Below are 8,335 nucleotides of genomic sequence, written 5' to 3' on the forward strand. Positions count from 1 at the left end.
TCCCTAACAGAATTTTGTTATGTCTTTCTTCCAACCACCTGGGATAGCCCAATGGGAGAAGTGGCAGCAGAAGCCACAACAGGATGTGTGTGAGAGAAAGGTCCCATGCACTGGGCTTTCCCCAGCCAAAGATGGAGGACTTCAAAGACACAGTAACAGCCTCAGGGGCCACTCTGGTAACACACTGAAAATTGACAGTAGACTCAGGCTAATCTTTATTAATCCTTCTCAGAAGGCAAATGGACCAAAGGCAACAACTTCCTGAATCCAGTCTTTGCCCCTCATAAATAAGTCACTTATTAACCTGGCTCACTGGGCCTGAGCTCCCCTCTATAAAATGGGAACATCAGACCCTGAGGAAATGGTTGCTGGTTGTTTATTTCCTCCTGGAGTCTTCACCCCACCTCACTGTATTGTTTCCTAATGTCATGTAACAACAATGGTATGGGAGGTGGGAGTTGATCATGTGTGATGTGGTTGCTATACACAGCCACTCACAGTAATCCTGAATTTGTCCATCCTGAGGTCTAGACAGTGTGCAGATGGGTATCATAAACTCTCCTTGACAGATGAGGAGGCTGACCTCAGAGAATTCTCTCCTCTAGGCCTTAAGACACCTAGGCCAACTTCCTTCCACTCCAACACAATTCATGTAGGGGCCCGCCTCTGTCCAAAGTGTTGGGAATACTGACCCACTTTCCTCCTTCCTGCTCCTCTCTGTAGTCAGCATGGGACTATGGAGCCAGAAGCTGGGATCAGTCATAAGGCATTATAAAAGAAAGTATCCCCTAAAGCAGATTCTCCTTCTCACTAGCCAAGAAGTCCAGGGATCCAAGAGAAGCAGGATCTCAATACACTAAGTTTTGCTCTTAAACTAAGGATACTTGGCACATTTAAGGCACTACGGCTGTATTATCCCCTTATAAGAGAACAAGGATGGCTGTCCCCATGACCATTCAACAGGTGTAAGCTAAAACTTACCCAGATATTGGAGAATCTGGGCTGAAACCCATGCGGGAAATAGGCTTCTCCTGAGTTTCCCTAAACTATCAGTAAAGCTTAGAGGTGAGTTCTCAAAGGAATCCATTCCATTTTGGAATAAATATGCAGAGGTGAGCAGGGTTGGGGCAGGACAGTAAGAGCAGATACTCCAATAAATTCCAATAGGTGTCCAAGCCAAAAACTCAGCTAAGTGTCCCAACTGAGAACATCCCTCCATCTGTGTTTACTTCGGGGAGCTATCCCTGACTGGCTTGTTCTTCCAGCTTGGAAATGTGAAAATAAGCTGAAGATACTGTTCCCAGTATTCCTGACCTGCAGACACCACTCAGGGAAAATGTGAGTGCTCTGAGAGATAAGCCTGCCAATAGTCCATGCCCTGTGCCAGTTAATGAACCTCTGAGTCTTGGGTTCCCCATCTGTCAAATGGAAAAAGCAATGCCACCCACTTCTTAAGAATTGTTCTGAGGGTTAGAGGAGACCACTTAAGCAGACATTAGTATGTACTTATCATATTGTAAGAGCTCCAAAAATAATGGTTCCCACTCTGAGCTTACACCAGTGGCACCACAGCCTGGGGAAATACACAAAGCCCAAGAATTAGGCTAAGAATTTAGCCTAAGAAAATTTAGCTATTTTTACCCTTAACTCAGTCACTGGCAGTTTACCTGGGCTTCCTCTGTGGCAGGGGAGATGTCTAGTACTAAATCAATCATCATCTCAGGAAATTTTAAATATGACCATTTTCCTAAAAACTCTAGGCACTAAATACAAGGCATATTTGAAGAATTGTTGCATCCAACATTATAAAACCAGTTTGTTTGCATGATCTACTATTGTGGACCTTCACTGGATTGGTAAGGAAAAACAAAAACCAACAGACAGGTCTGGCTTGACAGCTGGCTACACCAGTTATTAGCTCTGTAACCTGGTTTAAGATTCTGAGCATCCAGGGGATCCCTGGGTGGCTCAGCAGTTTGGCGCCTGCCTTTGGCCCAGGGCACAATCCTGGAGTCCTGGGATCGAGTCCCGCATCGGGCTCCAGGCATGGAGCCTGCTTATTCCTCTGCCTGTGTCTCTGCCTCTCTCTCTCTCTCTCTCTCTATCATAAATAAATAAATGTTAAAAAAAAAAAAAAAGATTCTGAGCATCTGCATCAAAACAAAAAGAAAACAATGCTATTTCATGCAGATGCTGGCACACAAAAAGCACTCCCTGAAAATGACTATTTCTTTCCCCTCATCCTTTCTCTGCCAATATAGACCTAAATGTCTTCAGGATTCAACAAATATTGTTACTGCCTTTAGGGTAACCTCACTGGGTAGTGGGGTCACAAAGTTAATGAGACAGATGAGTTCCTTGCCCTAAGATTTTAAGCTGACAACTACAAACAAACAAGGAAACATTTTAAAAATACGAGTAAACAGACAAGATAATCGCAAATTGAAGAATTGTAATGGAAACAAAATGGCAGCTGAGAAAGGAAAGAAAGACAGTAAGGCAGGGAGATCTCTCTAAGAGATGAGAAGAGACCAGACAAAGGAAGGAGATCAGATGGCTCCCTGAAGAGGGCAAAAAGCATGAGCAAAAAAGGCTCATTGGTGAAGAACATGCCTTGCTTAAGGAACTGAGTAAAGGAACACCAGTTTATGGGAAAATCACAAGGTCAGTATTCACACCCTCCTCAGCTCATTTCAACATTATGCTGCTATTTCTCACAAGCGGCTTAGGTGAGGTACAAAGAACACTGTGTCTGTTGGCAAAAGTGTTTTAGTTTTGCAATTTACTAGCTTTGTGTTAACTTTTCTCCATGAGTCACAATTTCCTTATCTATAAGATGGTAAAATAGGTAATATTTATCCAGAGAAAATAGGTGGTGACTTCCTGCCCCTTGTCTACAAAACATAATGAGAAATAATCAATTTTCCACTGGTTACATTATTTCTAATGAATGTGATATGTTAGTAGGACTAACCAGTACCCATTAAACATTGTGCCAAGGTTATTTTGTCCATGTGGAGCAGAGTCAAAGTCATGTTGACAGGAAGATGTGCTTTCTTGATATAAGACTGAATTACATATGTTGGGAAAACTATTAACACTCACTTTTGCCTTCTGAGTAATGAGCAAGGTAACCTGCAGGTCTTTTCACTCCTAAGGAGTCTGAATTGAATCTGTTTACTTATCTTCCACTCACCGTCCATTCATCAGATCCACAAACCCTGGACAGAAAACCACCTCCATTAGCAGCTGGTCAGAGCCCAAAGTGCTAGTCCTGGGGAAACTCCAGAAGTAAATAAATGATGAGGCTCTGTGTCCCTTGGGATACAGTGGAGTTGAGTTTCTCTGGGGAATGAGAAGAAGGTAGAGGAGACATAAGAGTGGAGGCTTCAAAAAAAGATACAGAGGGATGGAAATCAGGGAGAACTGGGGCAGAGGAGAGGTAGAAGCAGAAGAAGGAAGGATCTTTTAGGACCTTCCTTCCCTCCTGCTTCCTCTGTGAGACCCAGGACAAGAGTGAGTTGACTCAGTCTCTTTCTTGATATAGTTGTCTGCTCCATCCCACTGACCTGTGACTGAATGCTCTTTCACCAGGAGGCAAGACTGGCCTACCTCAGTGAGGTGCAACAAATAATTTTCAATCACTCTGATGGTGATGATAAACAGTAGTGCTGGTTTTTGCTGGTTTTTGTATGTTTTTCTTTTACTATATTTTTGAAAATAAAATCTAGAAACTATGGAAATTTCAGATATATGTTTGGGAACCCCTAGGGCATAGACCTCATTCTTTTATTCAGTTTGTCCTAAAGACAGAAACTAGAATGGGGAAGAGTTAAGAAAGATTGTCAGGCCTAAAGGAAGAAAAAACAAGAAAAGGCAGCTGAAAACAGACAACTAATGAGACTACTTCCTGCAGGTTGCTTCCAAAGCTCTGTCTATTGGCTCATGGGTATAAGAACAGGCTTCCTGGGACACCTGGGTGACTCAGTGGTTGAGCATCTGCCTTTGGCTCAGGTCATGATCCTGGGGTCCTGAGATCAAGTCCCATATCAGGCTTCCTGCAGGGATCCTGCTTCTCCCTCTACCTATGTCTCTGCCTCTTTCTTTGTGTGTCTCTCATGAATAAATAAATAAATATTAAAAAAAAAAAAACGGATAGGCTTCCTATGTTTCTGTGACTCATTGAAATGGAATTTTCATTTAGAAATATAATGTCAGAGGATCCTTGAGTGGCTCAGCAATTTAGCACCTGCCTTCAGCTCAGGTCGTGATCCTGGAGTCCTGGGATCGAGTGCCGCATCGGGCTCCCTGCATGGAGCCTGCTTCTCCCTCTGCCTGTGTCTCTGCCTCTCTCTCTCTCTCTCTCTCTGTGTGTCTCTCATGAATAAATAAATAAAATCTTTAAAAGAAAAGAAAAATATAACATCATTTCAGACATACTAAATGACTTATTAAAGGGTGAAACCGTTAAGGGCCTATATTGATGCTGGTGGCAATAAAAGATATAGAATATAGAGCTGGTTTTTATTTCTGGTTTTCATAGGCTGTATGACTTTAACCCATATCCTTCCTCTTTTTCTACCCCAGGAAAGACACCATAAGTGCAGAATTCAGTCTAGTTTTAAGTGTATTATTCCAACAGAGCTAACTGCTCTGGGGCTTCAGTCCCAGAGTTCAGGTCTCTTTTCTGAGTCCAAATACAGTCATTAAGATTAGGCAGGGGTGAGGAGCTAAGATAGCAGATCAGCAGGGGGACTCTATGCTTGCCTTGTCCCTCAAAGACAACTAGATAAATATCAAAACATTCTGAACACCCAAGAAATTGACTTGAGGACTGAGAGACCAGACTGCACAACTAGGGACAGTGAAGAGACCACATCATGGAAGGTAGGATGTGCAGAGATGTGATTTGGAGAAGAAAAGAATCATTGGTGCTGAGGAGGGGAGGGAGCCCTGGTCACAGAGAGATGAGGGGGAGAGAGAGAATAAGAGAGAGAGCAAGAGAGCAAGTAGTGCACAGGGGATCACCCAAGAAAAACATTTTCCCAAAACCATTCACCAGGAAACAAGAGAGGTTATCATCAGATTTTACAACCACCAGATGTCAAAGACTAAAGTTTCAGAAGTCCATAGTGTGGCTGTGGCTGGTGTGGAGCCCAGCAAGTGCAGCGGTGCACCTGTGGAGAAAGAGAACAGAAGCCCGAGAGCAGATGGAACAATTTGAAGATCCCCTGAGACCCATGGAGAGAGAAGTCTCCCCCTCCGTGAAGTGCATCTGACAGAGGTGGCACCACCTCTCCAGGGACAACAGAGCTGCAGGCACCAGTGTGCTGACCAGTTCCTTAGCATAGGGACAGAGACACCTGCTGAAGGCAGCTAACCTGGACACCAGTTTTTTGCTGTGCTTTACTCTAAACTCCAAGTTCCTGCTGGTTGGTGCGACTTCCCTTCTGGGACAAACTGGCACCAGTCCCAGCATGATAAGACCCTCTCGCAGAGGATCAACATGAGTCCACTCCTCTCCCAGTCCCTAAAGGTTGGAGTTTTAAAACCCAGCCAGTGTGCCTGATATAAAACACAGGTGCACTGGGGTATGTGGTGAGCACATAGCCTAGATACAGATAAGGTAAAGGCAGGATCTGAGGAACAGAGACACAAGAGGAGAAACTGTTTGCTCTTCTGTGAGGACTTCTCAGATAGTGATAGATATGAACTCCTCTTTCCAGGAACGAGGTAAAGAGCAGGTGCCATTTATCTCCCCCACCCATCAGCATGGACTGACTTCTGTGAGCAGCACAGCACCCACAGGAGAGGCCTGAGCTGCTTACACCAAACCCCAACCACCTATGCTCAGCAGATGATAGATGCTTCTTTCCTAGGGCAAGTATGCCTGAGAACCACAGAAGCAAATCCCTCCCCCAGAAGACCAGCACAAACTCCACATGCACCAAGTGTACTGACCATCCAGTGCTGCAAAGCTTTAGCTCTGGTGGAAATAGGATCAGATCTCTTTAGTGAGCAGACCAGAGCACAGCTGGTTAAAACTTGCCACACACTGGCCAAGGTCCAAGCACTCCTCATTGCAGGAAATGAGAAACTCTGCAGAGGACTGACCTGAGGAAAAGAGCAGCCAAAACAGCAGCAGACAGCATACTCCAGAAACACCTCATGAAATGTTATTCCTCTTCTTTTTTGGGAAGGGGGTAGGGTCAAGGTTCTAATTTTTATTTATTTTTTTTATTGGAGTTCAATTTGCTAACATATAGCATAACACCCAGTGTTCATCCCATCAAGTGCCCGTCTCTGCCCACCCAGTCACCCCTCACCCTCCGCCCACCTCTCTTTCTACCACCCCTTGTTCGTTTCCCAAATTTAGGAGTCTCTCATGTTCTGTCTCCCTTTCTGATATTTCCCACTCATTTTTTCTCCTTTCCCCTTTACTCCTTTTCACTATTTTTTATATTCCCCAAATGAATAGACCATATAATGTTTGTCCTCCTCCGATTGGCTTTTTTTTTTTAATTTTTATTTATTTACGATAGTCACACACAGAGAGAGAGGCAGAGACATAGGCAGAGGGAGAAGCAGGCTCCATGCACCGGGAGCCCGACGTGTGATTCGATCCCGGGTCTCCAGGATCACGCCCTGGGCCAAAGGCAGGCGCCAAACTGCTGCGCCACCCAGGGATCCCCTCTGATTGACTTATTTCACTCAGCATAATACCCTCCAGGTCCATCCACATCGAAGCAAATGGTGGGTATTTGTCATTTCTAATGGCTGAATAGCATTCCATTGTATACATAGACCACATCTTCTTTATTCATTCGTCTTTCGATGGACACCAAGGCTCCTTCCACAGTGTGGCTATGTGGACATTGCTGCTAGAAACATCGGGGTGCAGGTGTCCCGGCGTTTCACTGCATTTGTATCTTTTGGGTAAATCCCCAGAAGTGCAATTGCTGGGTCGTAAGGCAGGTCTATTTTGAACTCTTTGAGGAACCTTCACACAGTTTTCCAGAGTGGCTGCACCAGTTCACATTCCCACCAACAGTGTAAGAGGGTTCCCTTTTCTCTGCATCCTCTCCAACATTTGTGGTTTCCTGCCTTGTTAATTTTCCCCATTCTCACTGGTGTGAGGTGGTATCACATTGTGGTTTTGATTTGTGTTTCCCTGATGGCAAGTGATGCAGAGCATTTTCTCATGTGCTTCTTGGCCATGTCTATGTCTTCCTCTGTGAGATTTCTGTTCATGTCTTTAGCCCATTTCAGGATTGGATTGTTGGTTTCTTTGCTGTTGAGTTTAATAAGTTCTTTATAGATCTTGGATACTAGTCCTTTATCTGATAGGTCATTTACAAATAACTTCTCCCATTCTGTAGGTTGTCTTTTAGTTTTGTTGACTGTTTCTTTGCTGTGCAAAAGCTTCTTATCTTGATGAAGTCCCAATAGTTCTTTTTTGCTTTTGTTTCTCTTGCCTTCCTGGATGTCTTGCAAGAAGTTACTGTGGCCAAGTTCAAAAAGGGTGTTGCGGTTCTAATTTTTAAAGATTTTATTTATTTATTTGAGAGAGAGAGAGTATGTGTGTGCACAAGCAGGGGAGGGGGTTGGGGGTGGAGGGAGGAACCAAGGGAGAGGGAAAAGCAGACTCCCTGATGAGCAGAGAGCCTGAGACATGGGGCTCAATCCCAGGACTCTGAGATCATGACCTGAGCTGAAGGCAGATGTTCAACTGACTGAGTCACCCAGGCACCCCTCAAGTTTCTATTTAAATTCCAATTTGTTACATATAGGGTAATATTCGTTTCAAGAGTAGAATTTACTAAAAAAAAAAAAAAAAAAAAAGAGTAGAATTTACTATTTATCACTTACATCACAAGTGTCCTCCTTAATACCCATCACCCATTTAGTCCATCCCAAGCCCACCTCCCTCAGTTTGTTCTCTATCATCAACAGTCTCACAGGTTTGCTTCTCTCTTTCTTTTTTTGCTCTTTCCCTATATTCATCTATTTGCTTCTTAAATTCCACATATGAATGAAATCATATGATATTTGTCTTTCTCTGACAGACTTATTTCACTAGCATAATGCACTCTAGCTACATCCACGTGTTTGCAAATGGCAAGATTTTATTCTTTTTGATGGCTAACTTATACACACACACACACACATACCACCTCTTCTTTATCTGTTCATTAGTAAATGGACATTTGGGCTCTTTCTATAATTTGGCTATTGTTGATAATGCTGCTAGAAACATCAGGATTCGTGTGCCCCTTCAAATCAGGAATTTTGTATTCTTTGGGTATATAAATAGTAGTGCAATTGCTGGTGTGAA

This window comes from Canis lupus, chromosome 16 (assembly GCF_011100685.1).
Source record: "Canis lupus familiaris isolate Mischka breed German Shepherd chromosome 16, alternate assembly UU_Cfam_GSD_1.0, whole genome shotgun sequence".
Taxonomy (NCBI): domain Eukaryota; kingdom Metazoa; phylum Chordata; class Mammalia; order Carnivora; family Canidae; genus Canis; species Canis lupus.